Source organism: Triturus cristatus, chromosome 5_1, assembly GCF_964204655.1.
Source record: "Triturus cristatus chromosome 5_1, aTriCri1.1, whole genome shotgun sequence".
In the NCBI taxonomy this organism is placed as follows: domain Eukaryota; kingdom Metazoa; phylum Chordata; class Amphibia; order Caudata; family Salamandridae; genus Triturus; species Triturus cristatus.
In genome coordinates this window covers 259,476,413-259,497,993 of record NC_140587.1, presented here as the reverse complement: position 1 = coordinate 259,497,993, position 21,581 = coordinate 259,476,413, and the positions used below count along the sequence as shown (strand labels likewise).

Here is a 21,581-nt window from a genome sequence, read left to right as displayed (position 1 = left end):
TGGGGTGCAAACTACGCACACAAAATTAAGGTTATCATTAAGCCTGGGCAAAGCACTACGCTACGCTCGTGTAGTTTGCGAAGTTTGCGCTACTTCGCACTACGCAAATTGCACGTAGCACAGTGCGAGCACGCGTAGCGTAGTATTGTGTAATGCAGCGGTCATTTTTTGCTTGCTCGCGGTCCTCAACGTCAAGCTGGCGACCGCGAGCAAGCAAAATGACATCCCAGCGAGACTTTTTCCTCGTTTGCGATCAGCAACATCAAGTTGACGATCGCGAGCGTGGAAAATAAACCTCCCGGCGAGATTCTCAACGCGAGGAGGTCAGGTTTCTCATTGCGAGTGGTCGCGTATGCTTACGACCGCTCGCGATGAGAAACTACCAGTCCGCGTTGAGAAAGCTGCCGCTCGAGTAAAAATCTACTCGAGCGGCAGAAAACTATAGCTCGCACTGTGCAAGATGCCGTTTTCAATGATTGCACAGTGCCGGTTGCTTGTCCGCACTGTGCAATCATTGAAAACGACATCTTGCACAGTGCGAACAGGGTACTACGCAGTTCGCGAAGTGCTACGCGTAGCTCGCGTAGTGCGAAGTGCACTTTGCGTAGCTTCGCATAGTGCTACTTCGCGAACTACGCCCAGGGTTAGTTATCATATGGTAAGACACCACCAGGGCCTGTCACTTCAAATCAACTTCAGTTCTTTAAGTATGAACAGTATTCTTAACATGCATGTGGCTTTGTCTGGTTAGCAGCTCGTTTGAAATTGAGCACTAAATACATGGATTGGTGATGATTCCTCCCTTTTATTACTGTTATTTATATTTTCCACAGCGGCCCCTGGAGAAGGGACAGAGATCCCGAAATGCATTGGGCAATATTATGTACGTGCAACAACAGAAATTTCTGCAATAGAAATCATTATTTTGTCAAATTGGCCATGCCTTCTTTGAAATGTATTTATGTTTATTGTAGAACCCATCAGTGTCAAATTTCTTGATGAATGATTATTCGCAGTGACATACTTTGCATGAACTGTCACATTAAAAATGGAATTACAAGATTAAGGTGGTGAAATAAATCCTTTGATAGATTCCAGAGCTGTGCGGCCAGGTTACAAGTGACAAGCATCACTTGAAGCATTGAATACACCACCAGTGCCATGCAATTACAAGAGAATCCCCCAGAATGCTGCTCTAAACTAGTGGCAAAAATGAGCTGAGGGTGCTGGGTGGGGCTGGATGGCAGGTGCCCAACAAATGCTGTTGCAGCTAAAGTCTAATGGAATTTTATCAGCTGGAAATTCTGGCTGGTACAATCAGTTCTTGTGTTCCTTCACCTAGGAAAACTAGGTAAAGGAACACTGGGCCAGTTGTGATCACGTGATGCGATGTTATGTCTCTAATTACTGCGGGCCATAGTACGCTCCAATGCAAGTGATGAAATTATTGCACAGTGAGTTTAGGGGTAATATTAACCTCTTTACTGCTCTACATTCTGCAACAGTATGCTCATGCTCTATCTCTCTCTCCATATAATCAAGGTCTTCATCGTTCTGCAATGTCTTGCCTTGTAGCTACATTTAAACTGTGAAAATCTCCACATATCTATATCAAATAAAATTCACAGAAAAACACAGAGATTAAAGTGACATTATAGTTAGTTGTTGAAATAAGATAAGAACTAACGTTCAAAAACTGGAAACCCACAGAAAATCACCAGTTATAGTTTAGTGAACTACCTGTAACTTGCGTTCCCACCAAGCACTGCTTATGACCTCACATATTACATCACTCATGACATGTTAAATGACATAAATTATGACATCACTCACAACATCACCCCTTTTTTTACAATTCAAACAACCTCCACCAACCCGAGCCCCTGCCCTGTGCCCATTCCACTGCAGATGGAGAACCCCCACTGCACACAATCTACAACCTGCACAGTGGCAGTTGGTAGCAGGGTCTGATCTATGACCTGACCATTGTAAAAACAATGTAGGCATTTTTGGTACATTGGTACCGCAGTACACAGTGCATACTGTGTTATCATTCACTGGTCCATAAACCTGAAATAAGTTTTAACTTACAGGAAGGTGTCCTTTGGACCCCCATATGGCACTAAGGGTCAGGGTGTGCCTGCCCTGCTCCCTTACTGGCTTTTTTATAACATTTTCAGGCCTCTGGGACCAAGTCATCGAGTGATGTATAGGCGGGAGCAACATTTTCTTCAGTGTCGCGGCCAGCCAATCAGATCATTCAGTACTGGAGAACCGAAATGGCAATTGGGAAAACAGGCTCACTTGGCCAATCAGAATGGCCAATTGTTTAACTTTCTGGCTACCGTGGAGTCCCAGGGGTCAACCATGCAGATATAACTGAGTTTTTCCAGTGTTGACTAACTTCATACATAACCCAAGCCCTGTTTGAATGCCAATATCTCAAAAACGGCTGTTAGAAATTTTGCCCATTCTGCAAGGTCACCCCATATTTTTGCATTTTTTATGTACCCTTTTTTTTACTGGCAATAGATATACCCAGGGCCTGTATTTTTAATGTCACAAGTGGACTGCAGCACCCATTTTGCCACCCACTTCAGTGACAATGGAAACATGACTGGAAACAGCTATAGAATTAATTATTTGACCTTTTAAAATATTTATAACAAACGCAATTCATTGAGAACTTCAGATTTGTAATACATATTTTAGAGCAGGCACTGTAAAAAAATGACCTTCTGCCTGGTTAAAGCTTCTAACTATCACCTGGCTGATAATGGCCCCCCTGTGGTGAGGTGAGAATTTCTCCCAAGAGCAAACATTCGACTGATCTGAATGGGCATTAACTGACATTAAATTGTCAAGTCCTGCTTAAATGTCACATCCTGCTTGGCGGGTCTGCTATGGTTTTTCATATGACATTTGGTGTGCACTTCAAAGACGCTTCCGCAATGACAAGCAAATATTAGCTGACAGTTAAACAGGGCCCTTCTGTTGACCTGGCGGACAGTTAGATCCCAATCCCGTCGAACACTGTTTGAAAGGCATGTTGGCTTTACATACAATGTTAGGAGCACACTTCATAGGAGGGAAACAGAATGGCAAAACACTTTTGGCCTGATTATGATGGTGGTTCACCACCATTGTAACCAGGTTTTCCGCCCACCAGATTTCCATGGTGGTCGGAAACATGGTGGGCGGAAAGACCGTCCGCCACGGTACCGACAGGCGGACTGTTTCCGACCGCTTGTCGGAACTCACCGCAGTCTCAGCATTGCGGCGGTGCTGGGATTATGATATCTCTTTCCGCCGGTCTTTTCGAGGCAGTCAACCCACCACAAGAAGGCAGGCGGAAACGGATCTGGGGGCCAGTAACGTGTTCCCCTTTATCCCTGGGTCTGGGTCAAGGGCACTGGGGGGCACCTATGGTGTCCCCCTACATATCCCTGCACCATGTGGCAGGCACCGCATGATGCCTGGCAAGTAGTACAGGGATATGCAAGTGCCTTTATTTTGTGCATTGCAGCGGGGGCTGCTGAACGCATCCCCGCCACAATGCAAAATATTGGTGATGCGACTGCCGTGGAGGCGGTCGCATTGTAAATCGGATTGAGGGGAGGTCACCTCATGGACGGCTGGTCCCAAATCCGAAACGATGGCGGACGGACAGACTGAAGTCCGTCCACCACCGTAATGAGCTCCTTTATGTGTAGCCACCATTTGGTTCCTCAAGCTCCGCATTGATTTTACCAATCTTCTGTAACTGAGTATATTGGGTGTAGAAGGACTGCCTAAAACTGGATTTGAGTGTGAGATGTGGGAGGGCACCAGGATTACCATAGTACAGTCCCCTAACACACCCTCAGCCATCAGAGCCCAAGTTTAGTATGGCTGAAGACTTGTTGAAATCTTGAAAATGCCCAAAGTGGGTAAGGTTAGACCTCTGAATGTTTAACCCATTGGCTAGGGTATCCTCAGGGGTCATTCTCAGTCACTAGCATATGCCAGGCATGAATGTGGCAGTTCCAGGCACCCACTTCAGATCATTCTGGACCTGCTGTCTGTGATATGAAAAGAGCCCTGAAGACTGGATCTGCTGTCCCTCTTCTACCCAGTACAAAGAAGTGGACTCCTGTGGTGGATTCGGACTTAAAGGACTAAAGTCAGAAGGTAAAACATTTTGCACAGGAGAAACCTGCTTGGTGTATCTGACCCACGCTCCAACGCAGCCAGTTTCAAATAGCACCTAGATCCTGCTCTACTGCAAACATTGACTATCATTTTCAATTTGTGCTTCATGGTGCTATTTTTACTTAAACCTATTTATTACAATTCACTCTGTTTTTCTAATTCATTTTGGGATTATTATTGTGTTGCATTTTGTCTCTATTACTGTTTTAGTACTGCATGGATGCTTTACGCATTGCCTCTAAGTTAAGCCGAACTACTCTGTGCCACAGCTACCAGTGGATTGAGCTCTGGTTAATTTAGTGACTCTAAGGGTTCACACTGAAAAGGACTGTAGCTATTTGAAGCGAGTACTCACTCCCCTCAACTAATAACTCAATTTTTGTGTGTATCGGTAAGCAAAGTCTTCTATGGGAATTAACATGAGAGACCTCACTTTTACTTATCCCCTTCTTGATGGATCTACACCAATCTTTCCATGAAGGGCTGAGGTGGATATATTTTTTCGTGCAAGGATCACGAGTTATAATTACCTTAGGGCACAAGTTATATTTACTTGAGATAATTATAACTGGTGAATTTCCGCGGTTTTTAGAGTTTAAAACTTTATATTGTCACTGAACATTTCGCCAAACTATAACGTTACTTTGACCTTTGTTTTCTTCTGTGAAGGTCTGCATTTTTTTTAATATAAAGAAATATTTTGTTACCATACATAAAGCCAACCCCATGCCGTGCACGGCTGTAGTGCGCGGTGGGGAGTTTGTCACACAACCAGGGCCTGGGCCGACCCCCTGCCGACAGCCAAACCCCCTTCTTCTCCCCTCCACCCTTCCCGCCCAACACCCTATATATAAAGCAGATATATAATCTTTCTCTAAAAATCAACAATAATTGTATTCAAATGTATATTTCAATAATACACACAATCAAATGTTTATAATTATTGATTACTTAAAAAATATTTAATAAAGTTTTATTAAATTACTTAATTTATACTTTATTTCGGCCTCTGGGGCCATTAAAGAGCATCAATAAAACAAATGATATACACATCTGATTAAAAACAGTAAATGCTGGCAAAAATCTTCTGTACAATAATCCACCCACAGAAGAAAGGCACACAGCACACACTACATAGGTATAGCAGGGATCTGAAAACATATACTATGACATAAGCCACTTAAAATACAACCATTCATAGGTAAAATAATTTTTTTTTAAACAAAAAACGTCCATATAAAAATAAACAAGTTATAAAATTTATGCTAAAATAGATCTATAGGACAGCGATGCAGGGCATAGGGCCTGGTTACAAACATACTCGCCCATCGCCAGTTCATACAACTCTTCAACCCCCTTAAACCTAGTTTAAATAGGCCCGACGAGTGTGCCACATACAATTTAAGAAACGCGATACGGCAAAAACTATTGGTGGGTGAATGTCATACTTTAGGACTCTAAAAGCCTCTATAGAGCGCACAAAACCAACATTTTTACATAGTTGGATTAACCAACGCTTGCGCGACCGCCGATAGGCGGGGCAGAGGAGCAAAACATGTAATTCAGACTCCGCCTTGTATTTACATGCAGGACATTCACTCGTTTGGTCTCTCACCCATTTGCTGGTATGTGCAGCCAATGGAAGTGTCCCCAGTCTCAATTGCATATACAGTTTCCTGGCCAGTGGGGGTTGAACAAAATCTAAAAAGGTTTCCTACTATATACATCCTTTACCATTAAAAATTCTATAGTTAAGCGACCACTTGAGGTGCTTTCTCGGATGGACGATAGCTTAGCTACTCTGTAGGAATTGACTAAGTCTAGCCTGGAAAGCTTGGCACACGATGTCTTGGGCGTGCTCCAAAGATCCGGCCTGCCCAACTTGGAGGCGAGGTCCCTTGTATGGCAGAGCCATGGAATTTTCTTTATAGTGCAAGTAGATAAAAACTCAGATAGCTCAGACCTAAAATCAGACAACTCTGGGGTCACCCACATCCTCCGCCAAAAAGTTAAGGGTCTCAAGGCAATTTCTTCATCAAGCGGCCTCATTCCGAGGTCCATACGAAGGGGGGTTAAGGGGGTGCTGCGGGGTAAACCTAGTAACTGGCGCATTAAGTTGTTCTCCACCTTTATCAGGTTGCCGGTAGGGCAATGCCCCCACAGCTCTACCCAATAAATTGTAGCACCCCTCACTTGGGCTTTATAGATTTCCACCACAGGGACGGCTGGTTTGAAAGTTGAGGATCTATATAATTTCATTATACCACCCACTGTCTGTGTTAATCTAAGCCTTGCTTAATCCAACTGTGGACCCCATTCAAAGTTCTCTGCCGAGGTAACTCCCAGATAATCAAATATCTTGACTCTTTCTAGGGGAATACCATGTAGGGAAGGGTTTGGGTGAGTTGTGCGAGGAGGGTTGAAGACCATATATTTCGTTTTAGCTAGATTGATCTCCAGCCCTCTTGACTTACAAAAAATTTCAAAACCATCTAAAATACGCTAGATGCCCATAGGCGATTTTGAAAGTAACAGAGTATCGTCTGCGAACATCAGCGCAGGGACCTTTCCTGAAGTTAACTTTGGAGCATCGTTGTCCTTGATTGTTTTAAGATAGTCGATAAGACCATTAATAAAGATACAGAATAAAGTAGGGGCTAAAACACATCCCCGCCGTACCCCCTTTTGAACAGGGAAACAGGAAGTGAGTTCCCCATGCCTTCCAGAGCGTACTTGTGCAAAATTGTCAAAGTGCAACCTCTTAATAACATTCAGGAGGTATGGAGGAATCCCTAGGTCACTCAACACCCTCCAAAGTTTTTCTCTGGGTACAAGATCCAAGGCCGACTTCAGATCAACAAATATTAAGTAGAGGCAGCCACCCTCTATAGTCACCATTTCCAGAAAAGTAGTTGTAGTCTAAATATCTGGGGACAGTTATTATGACTATTTTCTCTGACACAGGTTACCGCCAAGAAGCTCTCCCCCAGTTTCAAGGAAAGCTCCGAATGAATTTTCCCTATCTTATCTAGATCCGTAATGGGACCCTCCACATGGACTGCCTCCCACATTTTGACAAGGGATGGCTTTGCCAGCTGGTAAATTTTAGCTAACTTCGCGGGACCCTGTTGAATGTGTGCCCATCTCACGTTTCTTCTGTTGTTGGTCGCCACTAGTGCACTATGGGAGTTGACAAATGTGGGAGGTTTGGCAATACCTAGGTCCCATTGTCTGAGGGTCAAGATCAAGGCGTTGTGGTCACTATCCTGTCTTTTACCCAAAAACTTGTTTCCACCAAAATGTAGTCAATGTGGGAAGCCTGGCCTACTCTATTAAATGTAGTCTGCCCTGGTTAGTCAGATTTGGTCCGACCATTGCATGCTCGTAATGAAAGTTTTAAAGTGAGTGAATTTAGCTGCATCGCTAATGGGGACCATGTTTTAATAGGTGTGGTGAGGAGGTTGGGAATAGACCAGTAAAGGTCTTCCGTTGGGGCAAAATGTGAAGGATCGGTGAGGGGTTCAAAGTGACAGTTCAAATCGCCCCCCACAATCAACCATATCCCTGGATCCAAGGTTGGGATAAAATCTCCCAGCAGGGCAATGGTGGGCAATTCTTGGCTTTTGTTAACAGGGCGAAAATACACATTTATTAGGGCGATTTTCGCCTTTGTTGGGAAGGAAAGCAGCACGCACTTGATTTCACTTTTAAGGGTTGGCAGCTGATCCACCCTGCAACCAAGGTGGGTGGCTACCCAGATGACTAAGCCACCAGAGGGTCTCCCCCTCTCCCCTGTGGAAGCTAGGATGTTATAGGAGGCATAACCCACACGTTGGAGGTCTTCCCTCGCCCAAGTCTCTTGGAATATACAAATGTCGTGTTTATCAACTTACATATCTGCGACTTTCTTTTTACATAGTTTTTATAAAAAATTTGAAAATAAATAGTCAGAGATATAATATTTTTTTAAAGAAAACAAATGAAACAAACATATCTCCTATTCTACGTTTTCACATTTTACACCCCAAAAAATACAATCACAAAAATAACTACATCAAGGACTTAAATATATATATTTTTCGCTGAGTGTCCTGGTCCCAACCAGGACACCAACAGTTTTATTTATATGGAGTTGAGGGGATTGCCCCAGGGCCCCAATGGTTCCCTTCAAGCGGCCCATTGGGACAGAACAGAAGCAGGTATTTTTTTATTTTTTATTTACGGGGTGCAAAAAGAGGCCCAGGGCCCCCGCAGGCCCGCCGAGTCCCCTGCTTGCACCCATCACGGGTGCACCGGGAGCCGGCATTGCCCCAACCCAACATGAGCAGTTTTATTTTTTTACCTCGGAGTGGGAGCTATTCAATGCATTTCCCCACCTGAGAGCACATGCAGGGAAATGTTTTGTACTCTCATCGGGCGGAAACAGCTTTATGCTCCTGCGCGGTGGGAGAACATTTGCACTTTCTCTGTCCACGCCCGCGGGCAGTAAAATAGACAGTGTCCTGGGGGTTGGGGACCCCGGGACATCATCACTGTGCTGGCCCTATGGAATGTTGACCCCGGGACCATTATAAAGCTCAGGCAGGGGGCCACACTCCTTATTTAAACCACGGCCCGGGGAATGAGATCCATGGGGCCTCTCCTGACTTGAGCAGGGGGCTGCGGGCCCCCCCTCTCCTGGCTCGGGGAGAGGGCTGCGCTGCCTCCTTCACCTTCAATAAGAAGCCCCAAGAGATATGGGTCCCGGAATCCTCTTGAAGACTTGGGGAGGTGGGCCACATAGTGGTATTCCTACCCTGCTCCCTTATGTTTTTTTTTTTGCATTTTTAGGACTCGGGCTGAGTCCTGAGTTCTAAGATGGCTGCCACCACTTCCTGGTTGATGTGGTGGGAACCAATCAGAACTCAGGATGAGCGCTGTCGGCTCTGCAGACCCTCCGCGGTGTGATATAAACAATGTTATAACCTTAATTTTCCCAAAACTACTGATCAAATTTACACCAAAATACATAAAGCTCTCTTTCTGAATCACGATCTAGCTTTCTGCCAAATTTGGTCTGAATCCGTTCAGTGGTTTGGGCTTAAGCTGTGTCTAAATTACCTATGGAAACATGAATGGTGTAAAAGCATTTTGGAACCTCACCCTTTTTCTTGGCTCCCACTTGAGAGATCAACCTGAAACTTTCCATGCGCAAACTAGTAAAAAAAATAGCACTTTTTTGGAAAGTTTAGTGGAGATTCGTCACGCTGCATCAAAGTTACATTATTTTGAATCTATTAAATTAGATCACAATGATTTTTCTGAAGCGTAAATAAAAACACCTCAAATAATTATATTACCATGTATTCATAATTATTAAAAATGGTGTATAGAATTATTTAAAAGTGATTTAATGCATGTTAACAAGAAATTTTACTTTTTTCAATTTAAAAAAAGGTTATTAAAAGATGTCCAAAAAATGTTCTTTATAGATTATTCTTTTAACATTTTCAACTATTGTACATTTTATAATTAATTTATTTTTACATTAGTTCCCATGGGGGTTTTATTTTCAGTCCTTACCTCCATTATTTTAATGAGAAGGTCTTGCAAAACCAGTGGTGTGTGGTGCTAGACCTACTCCATCTCAGAGAGGGAGTACATTTATTGAGTCATTTTTGCTGCAGTAATTTGAGAAGTGCAATTTGTAAATAACATTGGGCTTACTCTTTTGTGGGTGGGTGCATGGTCCTCTGTAAACACCTCCATAGCCTTCCCTAAACTCCTACTCCTTACCCTTCCCTAAAGCTTCCTGTTTAGTAGTAAGTATGCCCTTTTCTCCAGCCTTCCCCCGGTTCCTCCCACATTAGTAAACGTACATATGTGAGGATCTCTCCATAGAAAAGATAAGCGAGGTGGAGGTGGAGATTTACATTTGCAGGTTTGTGAATAGCCCTCTGTAGTACGTTTAGCATTACCACAGTAGTACTACTAAATGTACTACAAAATGCAGTTTATGAATAGGCCCCAATGAGTATGGATAGGAAAAGGGGGTTAACATATGCTGGCATTAGAACTATGTTTAGTTTCTTGATAGATCAAATTATGGCCACATTAATCTGGGTGTTAAATGCTGTCTGGACCTACCCTATTTTCGGTACAATAGATAGTTTTCTGAATTGAAGAATTTATAGAAAACAATGACTTTGAAGACATTTGATTGGACAATGGACAATGTATAATGACTAGCTAGACATAATAGGGAGGGGGCATATGTTCAGAACTGGTCAATTTCAGATCTCCTGGTATGTGATCCAGTAGATTCTTAAATAAATCAATGTATTTACTCTCTAATCTGAAAAGGCACACTATTGACGTCACTTTTCTTTACAACATTCATCCATTTCAATGGAAGTAGAAGTAGTCACTGGTAGTCACGTTGTAATATTGGTATTTTAACTATTCCAACTCAAGCTGTCTCTTGAGCTTATTTGTTAATCCACTGATGTTCCAGCTAAGTATGTCATTTTATATCAACTCATTTCTCCTTTTATAAGCTCCACTTTATTTTAAGGCATCTACCATTCTCAGTACAACACGCTGTGTGCCCAGAGGCTCTCCAACTCTTACCTTTTCACAAGGGCACAGTCAGGGGTGATCATTTATCATTTATGCTGGACAAGCCCCCAAAATATTTAAAAGATAGTATAAGAATCTCTCTCATTCTGATACTTCATTGCCTCACTCCCATCCTGATGGAACTCCATTGGCTCCCTTGCCAGCCTGTATCATCTTCAAAACCAGCTACATCATTTACAAAGCGATTATGACCAGCCCCCCGCTTATCTTAAAAACAAGCTCAGCATCTCGAAGGGCTCTCACCACACCAACAGCCAGGCCACTATCAGACTGGAGAGGTAAACAAAGAAAACCAAAAAAGAAACAGGCCTTTTCCATCGATGCATGCGGCATCAGTAAGAACATCCACGTATCCATAAGAATTGCCCCAACACTTCTCCATTTAGGAAACTGTTGAAAATGGACCTCTTTAAAGAACACTCAATTACAATGCATTAACGCGATTATAGAATGACCCTTTATGAGGCCTGTTACAATCTATCTTCTGGTTGCCAGAAGCTTCCCGCTTAAATATAAGTTCTAAAATCTCTACCTGGCTTGTTTCTGGAATATTTTTGCTCTTTGATTCAGTTATCTTAAAATTAGGCCAGTGGGGTAGGGATTCAGGAGGCACGCCTCCTTAATGTATATACAGTGTGCCAATATTTGCTGAGCCCGCCACAAGAACTCAGGATCAAGGGTAGGGCTTGATTAGCTAATTTAAAAATCGCTGGAACAACTTACCTTGTGGAGGACCCCATCCAATAGATTATTTCAATACCAAATTTATTGGCTGACATAATTTTATCCCAAGAAAATGGAGACTAGGTATCTACCTTTCAATCTTGCCTCTCAAATGCTCCTCACGGAAAGACTAAGCATCCCTCCTCTCCCCAATGGGTACAGACAGAGCCCGGAGAACCCTCAGGCTCAATTTTATAGCCTCAGAATATTCTTGTGGTCCCATTCCTTTCATTTGTGTTATTGCAGCCATGAGAACATCACTCTTTCCCTACCAGCAAGCCTATTACAGCCGCAACCTGCTAGTCAGTGACCAGCATCGGACTAAAAGAACAAACAATATCCAGAAATGAAGGTTTCATTGAACGCAAATTAACCTCTGGGCTCTCAGCAGTCTGGTTTTCACCCTGAGCACAAGATCTGAGACATCAGTGATAACAGGCTGGAATGATCTCATAGTTCCGCGCTTTAAGGCATACATATGCATTCTGAGCTCTCATTGCACTGGAAACTTCAGCATCTATCGACACCATGTTCTAAATCTAACTTTGACCCTCCTAAAAACACGGGGTTCATGCAGGGCCGTTTCTACCATTAGGCAAGACTAGATGGCCGCCTAGGGCGGCAAAGGGTCTAGGGCGGCAAAAGGGGGATTTTTTTATTTATTTCTGCATGCATATAATGCCCACTGGAACAGTCTGCATTCATTTCACAGAAGAAGCAGGTGAAGTTCTTTACGTATGTTATCCTTCTTTTAATTTTTATAATTTCAGTATTGCACTCACATACAGGTGCTGCTCCTGACCATGAGGCAAAAAAGTTGCATAGTGCAGTACAACAAGGTTTTTATGATGCAGCCCATCTCTGAATGACTTTTTGTGAATCTAGGCCCTGATTCCCTACTGCTCATACAGATTGAGTCTCCCAATAAGTTGCAGTGATCTACGACATTGATTCTGGGAAGAAATTCTGTTTGACACTTTAAGAAAGAGCTTATTGTGCTGTATGTTGTGCTCCTTTCCGCTTTGTTATCTCTTAGACCCCCTTATCTCCACTTCACCACGTTTTTCTTTCTATTTTACTTTCCCATTTGTCACTTGGAACACTACAAAGTGTTCCTTGCAAACCTAGTGATGTTATTTAAAATACAACGTATTCTTACTTTTTTTACGTTCACTTGCATGTGTACTCTTTCCCATGTGTCTGCACGAGAAAGGTGACATTATTTATACCGCTTTTAAAGGTTATGAAATGGGTTCCCTATGGTTTCTTTACAATACTGAAATTATAAAAATTAAAAGAAGGACCACATATGTAAAGAACTTCACCTGCTTTTTCTGTGAAATGAATGCAGACTGTTCCAGTGGGCATTATATGCATACACAAATAAATAGAAAATTCCTCCTTTTGCCGCCGTAGGCGGCTGCCTAGTCTTGCCTAATGGTAGAAACGGCCCTGGAGATACGGCAAAGAGTAGCTGGCAGTGAATCTTTAAAAGAGACGTCCTTTCAAACTTGGCCATTAAACTAGAAAGCTCGCTCCCTGTGACCATACGAGTGTAATAAATTCTGTATGTTCGAGGACACACTGAATGTTTCCTGCCTGTATACTGCACTGCACAGCTACATGAATGAAGCATTTACCAAATCAGGCCCACTACATTAAACAGAAAACAGCCTTTGTTCATGGTGACTTATCAGTTTTAATTAATCAACCGCAACAATGGAAATTCTGATTTGTTCAAGCGACTTGAAAGCAATAGGTCATCCCCAGGGCAGCTGTATTGCTTCTTTGTGCCTCTCCTTTCAGACAAAACGGCTTCTCCCATTCACATACATGCGTTTAGACACACATATGTCTACAGTGTGTTAATGGATGCATGTATATCCATGCATATTTCTGTACAGGCGATACTGATACATAACTTGTTATATTAACAGCTGCGTGCGCCTTAATAGGAGCTGCACATCTTTTATTTCAAATGACGTTTTTGAGGCACGTCCACACAAAGGAACGTCGTTTTCTATTGGGTGACCGTCCTTTCAGCCCCTGTGCTGCTATGTGAATGGCATTGTGCAGGGCCATTCCGCTGTTTTATGAAAGGGGTAACCATTGGCTTGATTTCGTTACACGGTTTACCAAAGCGCTCCCTCCCACTGACTTAGGGCCTGTGAAAGGTCTGTGACCCCCTTAGATCTGCCAAGTGAAATGTCATGTCGCTGCTCCCAAGTGGGAGTTTCTGCATTCACTCGAGCAGCATAAAAAATGAGCGGCGGCTACGTCAGAACGGAAACATTTAAAAAAAATATTTGCAATGCTATAAGTCTCGCATTTAAATGCGAGACATGGCATTGGAAACAAACGGCCGCCATTGTCCTGGCTACAGCGAAAGTGAAGCGGTCATGGCCCTCTGAATGAAAGCAAAGCACTTCCCTGTGCTTGAGGTAGGAGAAACTCAATAAAGAAAATAGAACACCTACCGTGTAACAACTAAGTACAGGGGCCAGTAGCCACGGGAGGTTACAAATGACAACATGGCCGTACTAAGGAGGGACTAATAAGCCTATTAAGGAATCAGATGGCAGCATTTACAAAGGACAAAGACACAAGCCAATGAAAAATAAGGGCGGGGGAGTGGGTGAGGCTTCTCTACCGTACTGAACTACAACAGATCTTCGCCAGAGCAGCGCGTGCACGCTGGCTCAGGCTCGACCTAAAAAGGTAATAAATCTAGTTTACATACATTGAACAAGATAGACAAAAAGCTGGGCTAATGGGCCGGTGACATTTTAAAGGTTAACCGAGGCACAGAGTGGAGGTGGGGATAGGGGTGCTTGATTCTATTTTCCTGAAATTTTATGTTTATGTTATGTTCCTGGTGAGGTGGCTCGCCTCGTGATGATGTAAGGCTTGCCGGCTCCTCCATATGGGCAGAGGAGCATCGCCCTAATGCTTTCTCGCAGTGCGAGAAGCAGAAACATAAAATGGTGTTATAAATACCATTTTATGTTTCTGCTTCTCGCACTGTGAGAAAGCAGAAGGGTTTGGTTGGTGGCGGGCGGTTGGTTCGGTCCTGCTCCAGGGCAGGGGAGGAGTGGCTTGCCTACTGTTGTGGATGCCATTGCAGCATTGTGATTGGCTTAGGGGAGGGGAGGGAGGCTGCCTGCTTCGTGTGTGGAGAAAAGGACGTAGGACGACGCAGGACCGGACCGAATCGGGCCGTGAAGGTAAGTTACATTTGTTTTTATTTATTGAAAATTAACCCCCCCTCCGCGTGACTCTCTCCCCACACGCATCCACCCCCCCCCCACCCGCGAGTCATGCTGGCCACATCTGGCTGAAGAGTATATTGGTATAATCTGACATTTTCCACTTACTAATAGGAAAGCTGGGAACTCTCAAAGGGATCATTCAGAGGTCCTCAAAGTTGAACCCGGCAATCGCACCGTGCCACCAACACCAGTTGCATCAGTACATCCAAGATCAAACTGGCCGTAAGGGCATTGGGCGTTTCTCCAGGAGGAAGGAATGGTGGAGGGCGGTTTTGTTACCGGGGGACAGTTTTATAGCAGTGCAGCAGTTCTAAAATCACCCACTGCAGAGTTCCTTGTATATCCAGCAGTTTTCAGGCAGCAATAAAAGTGTCAGGATAACTCTAGTGATTGATGTACCTGCTGGAGAGAAAATTGAGTTTTGTCTAGTGGCAGTTTTGACTCCTCTAAGGTGGTGCAGATCACAAAAGAGTAGTTTATGTGCATAGCTCAGTGGGTTACAGCTTTTGTCACAGAGATGCTTTTGTTACTGTGCAGTTCATAAGTTACAGTCTGTTAGAAATGGGGGTCTATAGTTGGCAGAGGTAGGTACCTTTGTACAGATAGGGACCCTTGCTTCTAGTCAGGGTAAGGGGGAAACACACTCTAGATAACCCCTGCTCACCCCCATGGTAGCTTGGCCCGAGCAGACAGGCTTATCCCAAAGGCAATGTGTAAAGTATTTGTACCAACACTCACAGTAACACAGTGAAACACCACAAATGGACACCACACCAGTTTAGAAAAATAAAATATCTTTATCTAAACTTGACAAGACCAAAACGACTAAAATCCAACATACAGATACTCAGTAAAATGTCTTTAAAAAGGATGTTGCAAAAATAAGCTTGTAGAACTCAAATAGCACCAACTGGGGCTATCACGATATCAGGACAGCATGAATTCCAAAGTACTGCGCTGCCCCGCAAGGATCGCGGAGTCGGGCGTGGAGTCGCACAGACCCCCAAACAGACAGTACCTTGAAAACGATGTCGATGACGATGCACAGCGTCAAAGAGGGCCAATGTCGGCTCCGGTGATGATGCGACGTCGGCAAGTTCCTCGAGTCACTCTCGGCAGTTATCGGCGCCACAATAACAAGATGCAGGCTCTGGCGAAGGCGGAGTCGATGCGAGCGCTGGCATCGGACACTGCCAATCACTGCCCGAGTTGGCGGGCATCGAAGGGCGTCAGAGCTGCGGAGCAGGCCGGGCGCTGCGTCATTCACTTCACGAGCGGATCCCCAGGCCTTGGTGCAGGTCACGGCGTCACAGCGGCGGCAGCGACGGCGGTGGAAACAGGATTTCTTCCTTCTCTTGAGTTTCTTCCAGCTCCCAACAGCAAAAACTACCTCCAGAGGCCCAACACAGTTACAGGCACCTCATGGCAGGTTAGAACTCTCAGCAAGGAAGTTCAGGGGAGCTTGGGGTGAAGTCCTTTTGTTCCTGGGACTTCAAAACAGGAGGCAAGCTCTTCTTCAAGCCCTTGGAGACTTTCTTCAAGCCAGGGACACAGCACCCAGCAAAGTCCTTCTTCAAGCAGGGGACACAGCACACAGCAAAGTCCTTCTCCTTTCTTTGGCAGAAACAGCAACTGCAGGCCAACCCCAGACACACAGCAAGGGCAGTACTTCTCCTCAGTGTCTTCAGCTCTTCTCCTCAGCAAAGGTTCCTCTTGATTCCAGAAATTGTGTAAAGTTCAGGGGTTTTAGGTCTAGTACTTATATCCCAAAATGTCTTTGATCCCTTTGTGCAACGGGCTCTGAGACCAGTCCAAACCAGTTCTGGGGGCACTCTGCCAGTGCACAACAACAGCCTTTGTCAGTGTGGGCCTTGGTCCCAGACACACCACAGGTGGGCAGAGCCATCATTGTGGAAGGCAGGCACAGCCCTATTCAGGTACAGGTGCTACTCCTTCCACCACTCCCAATGTAGATCAGGTCTATTCAGCCTAGTGCTGACTTACCCAGACTCCTGAGCCACGACACCTCCCCAGCCCCTGTCACTTCCAAAGCCAGTCAATCCACAAACAGGCAGAGGCACACAGGAAGGATGAACAAGAAAATAGCCACTTTCTAAAAGAACCATTTTCAAACATAGAATTTAAAAACCATCCTTACTAAAAGATGAGTTAATAAATTCTGAGTTCAGGGATACCAGACTCCAATTTTCTATCTCATCCCTATGGGAAGATATGCTTGGAAAATGTTACAAAGCATTCCCCATTCTCTCATATGGGCAAGATAGCCTTTCAATGGTGAAAACCTACATTGGCAGTATTTCATTTTCAGGACATGTTACACACATTAGTACATGTCCTACCTTTCACATACACTGTACCCTGCCCAGGGGGGTACCTTCGACCTACCATAGGGGTGTCCTATGTGCAAGGAAAGGGAAGGGTAGGGCCTGGCAAGTGGGTGCACTTGCCAGGTCGACATGGTAGTTAATAAACTGCTCAGGCAGTGGCAGGCCTCTTTTCAGGGCTACTCATGTGGGTGGCACAATCAGTGCTACAAACCCACTAGTAGCATTTGAGTTACCAGCCCTGGCCCACTCAGTGCACTTTACTAGGGACCTACTGGTAAAACAAATAGATATCTATCTATACAGGGAGCACTTGCACCTTGACACTGATCAGCAGTGGCAAAGTGCCCAAAGCATCTAAGCCGGTAAAAACGAAATCCAGCACAGCATCAAAAAAACATAGGAGGTAGAGGCAAAAAGTCAGGGAAAACCACGCCAAGGATGCCAGGTCTAACACAATCGTAATCAAGCACAGTGAGCACACTGCATGGCACATGTTAGAAAGTTGTGTTTTTTCCCAGTCTTTCATTAGCCTAATGTTGCTAGAAAGGGTTTGTTTAAGTAGAAATAAATTCTTATTAGTAAAGTTAACCCTAACCACTGTTTTACACTCTAAATCCTGAGTTTGTGCTTCCCCAGGCCAAGCACTTTTGAAAAATGCCTACCAGTATGAATGGCACATGAATCCTATACCTTGTAGTCTCTTTGTCTTGTGTAACATTTTGTGTTCACTGATTTACACACGTATGATTCATTGTCTTTGTATGTGTGTAATATAAAGTGCTCTGACACCCTACACTGGTATGAGGGGTGCTATAAAACAAATGAAATGCATGTGAGAGAGGGGTTATGGAGAGATGAGAGGCACTGTTGGAGGGTGATAGTGAGGGAATCATTGAAGAGCCCCAACAAAGATTGTTGTATCCTGGTGCATTGCAAGGTCATAATTTACTATGCTTTAGAGCTAATACAATCCAATGTAGATTGAAAAATTTGTTGGAGAATGAACCATTTTTGCCATTTCTTTACAAAATTTCTTGGGGGAGAACCCCCCCAAACCCACTTGTTAGTGGTGAGGCTCGCTGCACTCGCTCGCTCTGCACTGTAAGGGGGCTGGTCTGACAAAATTTGCCGGGGCAGCTTGTAGTTCCCACTGTGGACATGAGTATATAAAGGGGAGGGGGGATCTCTCTAAGTACTACATGTGGGGCGCTGAGGATCCCCGTAGAAATGATGGATTACTGGAGGACTCTGCAAATCTGGCCTTAGTTCTTCTGGTTATTCCTCTTTTCCCTCCCTCGTATTTCACCCAGAGTCTACTTGGCTCTAACAGGTGAACTGATATAAGATCTGCGGAGTTACCACAGACTTTATAATCTATGCACTATAATTCTGATATGCTCCATTCATGAATGTTCAACTCTTACAGCTATCATTCGGCAAGCCAACGGTTTCACTAGTAACTGAGTTTCTAAGAATGCTGTTACAATGGTATAAAAAGAGTTACAAGCAAACCACTGCTATCTTTAAAATCATTGACCCATGTTACTACTTCTTACTATTGGGTTGCCCTTGTTCCTAATACTCAGTAGCGGCCCGTGGTGGGAGTGCTGCTGGGCGCTGACGTGGGGCGGGGGAGGGGCAGGGTGGGGGGTAGTAAACTACGGATTATGGCTGATTAGAGGTAAGTAAACATATAAATAAATAAAACGAATTTCGTTGTGTGCACTGCATCGTTTATTCTTATGTTATTATGTTATTATGAATTGTGTAGGCCTGGAAATGTAATTTCCCTGGTAAGCTCTCACATTTAGAAGTAGTCAGCAAATTTCATGTGCACGCAGGGATGTTCTGTTCTCACGTTTCAGTTGCAGTTGGAAGACACTGCCTTTGTTAGTTAGAACTAACGCCTTTTGTTTTAGGAGTTAGGCATGGAAAAGAAGTGAAACAAAGTAAATAGAAGGTCGATAATTGGGAGCCGGTCTTCTTTCTCGTTGAGTAGGCCTGGGAACAAAGGTCACCAGACTACGTTTGGAGATGACGGTTGAAAACTACCTAGGAGAGGTGTCCGTTAGCATGAGGTGATCTGTGGCGCTTGTTTTACATCTTTGTATTTTGTATTAGGGAAAGTGCCCCAAGGGAGGAGAGGCAGGAAGAGACAGGATGAGTTAGGAGAAGGGGATAGAAGATTGATCTGGGAAGAGTATCTTAGAACGAGCTCTGTAGCTTTGGCTATCTGACTAATATCGTCAATGTGCTTCTTAGGAAGTCTTCACGTGCTGAACCTTTAACTGACTTTAACTGGGAAATGCTAAGTAGGGATGTGACCTTAGAGATAGAGTAAGGACAGTCTAATGTTTTTCACTTTTCAGCCAAGATGAAGTCTGACTTAAATGTTGGTGCAGTCCTTGCCTGTGTCTTATTTTTGAAGCTTTTCATCCTCTTCATGATTCATTGGAGCAGACTCATTCATAGATTTGGTTTTGTATTAGTTCCCATGTATTTTTACAACCTCGTATTGAGGTGCCTGTATATCCAGTTGTTTTTGGCTTTGTAATAAACCCCCTAAACTGAAGTTTGGAGTCTGTGATCTTTTGAGCCATAGTTACTACTGAAAGTTGAATTGCTTAAATTGAATTGCTTCTCCCCTTTAAACTTCTCAGCAGGTAAAAGGAGACATCGACCTAGGGATCCTCGTTAAAATTTTGGTAGTGGAACCCAGCCTTATCAGCGGTATGGAATTACCAGAGGCCTCTCACTTTCTCCTTATCCTTTTTCACACACATCCTCGTCATCACTTAGCCCTCACATCACTTTTTCTTAATAAATCATTTGGACATATACCATTGGATTCACAGCCAAGTTGTTTAACCTTCACCCATGCTTTTGGCTCCTTGAAGTGCTTTGTAACATTAGTGAAGTCAGTCGGGATTGTGGCTGTTATCATGCACATGTGAACATCAGGGGCACCTGCGACACTTTCATTCTATCGAAATAGGCTGCAAGCGCCCATCACACAGTAATTTAGAGATGAAAACAACCGTATGACAGAATCAATCTTTGCCATCCCAAAGAAAGTAACTGAAAAGGTGCATATGCTCAAAATATATGTCTTAGTAGTGGTAAGGTTCATTCGCATCCCACTGTGACGCTGTGCCGAACATGCAGTGCCATGTAAAGAACACACTACTAATGTCACATTTTGTCACTTGTCTGAAGTGAGAAGACTTTTGCTAAGTTTTACTAACACACCACAGATACACCAGAGGTAGGAGCAATGCAAGTTCACATTATCCAAAGAATCACACAGACGTTCTCTCCAACACGTGCTGCCACTGTCCTGCTCTGCCCTGCCACAGTCCTGCACTGCCCTGCCACAGTCCTGCACTGCCCTGCCACTGTCATGCTTACTCCCCACCTCCTGAGGTGCTCGAAGAAGGCTGAGCCTTTGGGGCGCTCACAGAAGAAAATGTATTCTGTCCCAACAAATTCTCTCTTTTACATGAGTAGGTGGAAATTGATTATATTGTCGCTGTAACCCCCAACAGTCCTAATTGATGAAATAACATAGTGGGTTAATGCATACCTGCCAACGCACACAGTGTCACAGTGTGACACACGACATCGGCTCCCATCACACGGTTACCTGGTGAGGAGCTGTTATTACACTGTGGCAGGGAAAGCAAGCTACAAACCACTGTAAATAGTAGTTTTCCAGCTCGCTTTCGAGAGGCTTTGAACTGCCTATGTCCATTAAGGGGAGTGAAAACACCCCAGGACATGGCACCAGCCTCAGCCAGCTTTTTTCTTTTTTTTTTGGGAGGCGGGGGGCGAGGTGGTGTTCAAAAGTGCCTCGTAGGTACTTCTCGGCACGAGGCCCTGCCCCCTTTGAGGCCCCGCCCCCTCCTCAAACGGTGAAATCGATCTTCAAGTTGGCAGATAATAATAATAATAATAATAATCCACATTTGTAAAGCGCAAACAATCACCCGTAAGGGTCTCTAGGCGCTGGGGGCCATTGGGAAGATTAAGCAAGCTATTGCTCAGAGTCACATGGGGCTGGGCTAATCTGCCGCCGGCGAACGAACCGTGATCCCCAGATTCTGGAGTCAGTCGCCCTGGCCGCGGCGCCACACCTCTTCCCTTGGGGTATGGCTGAGGCACTTGCTGCAAAGATGCTCCCATGATCTTTGGCTTTTGCTGCTCTCCTTTACATCATTTCTGACAAGTGTGGGTGGCAAGCGCTCTAAAAACAACTTTAATGTCCTGCCATCGATATAAAACTACTGAGCTGCCTGTTGTCCCTGATCTGGAAAAAGAACACACTTATTTGAATTCCAAATACATGTGATGTTTGGGATATTTTGGGAGGTGGGTGATAACGCCGGATTCTTATCTTATCTTATCTTACCACTCCTAAGAATCCTCAGCCGAC

The 21,581-nt window shown here is 44.2% G+C and overlaps 1 protein-coding gene across 1 annotated transcript in view; it reads right to left on the bottom strand.

Annotated features, from left to right (window-relative positions):
• Positions 1-21,581, bottom strand: part of TMEM71 (transmembrane protein 71) — a 221,687-nt gene that overhangs the window by 126,729 nt on the left and 73,377 nt on the right. The window lies entirely within an intron of this gene.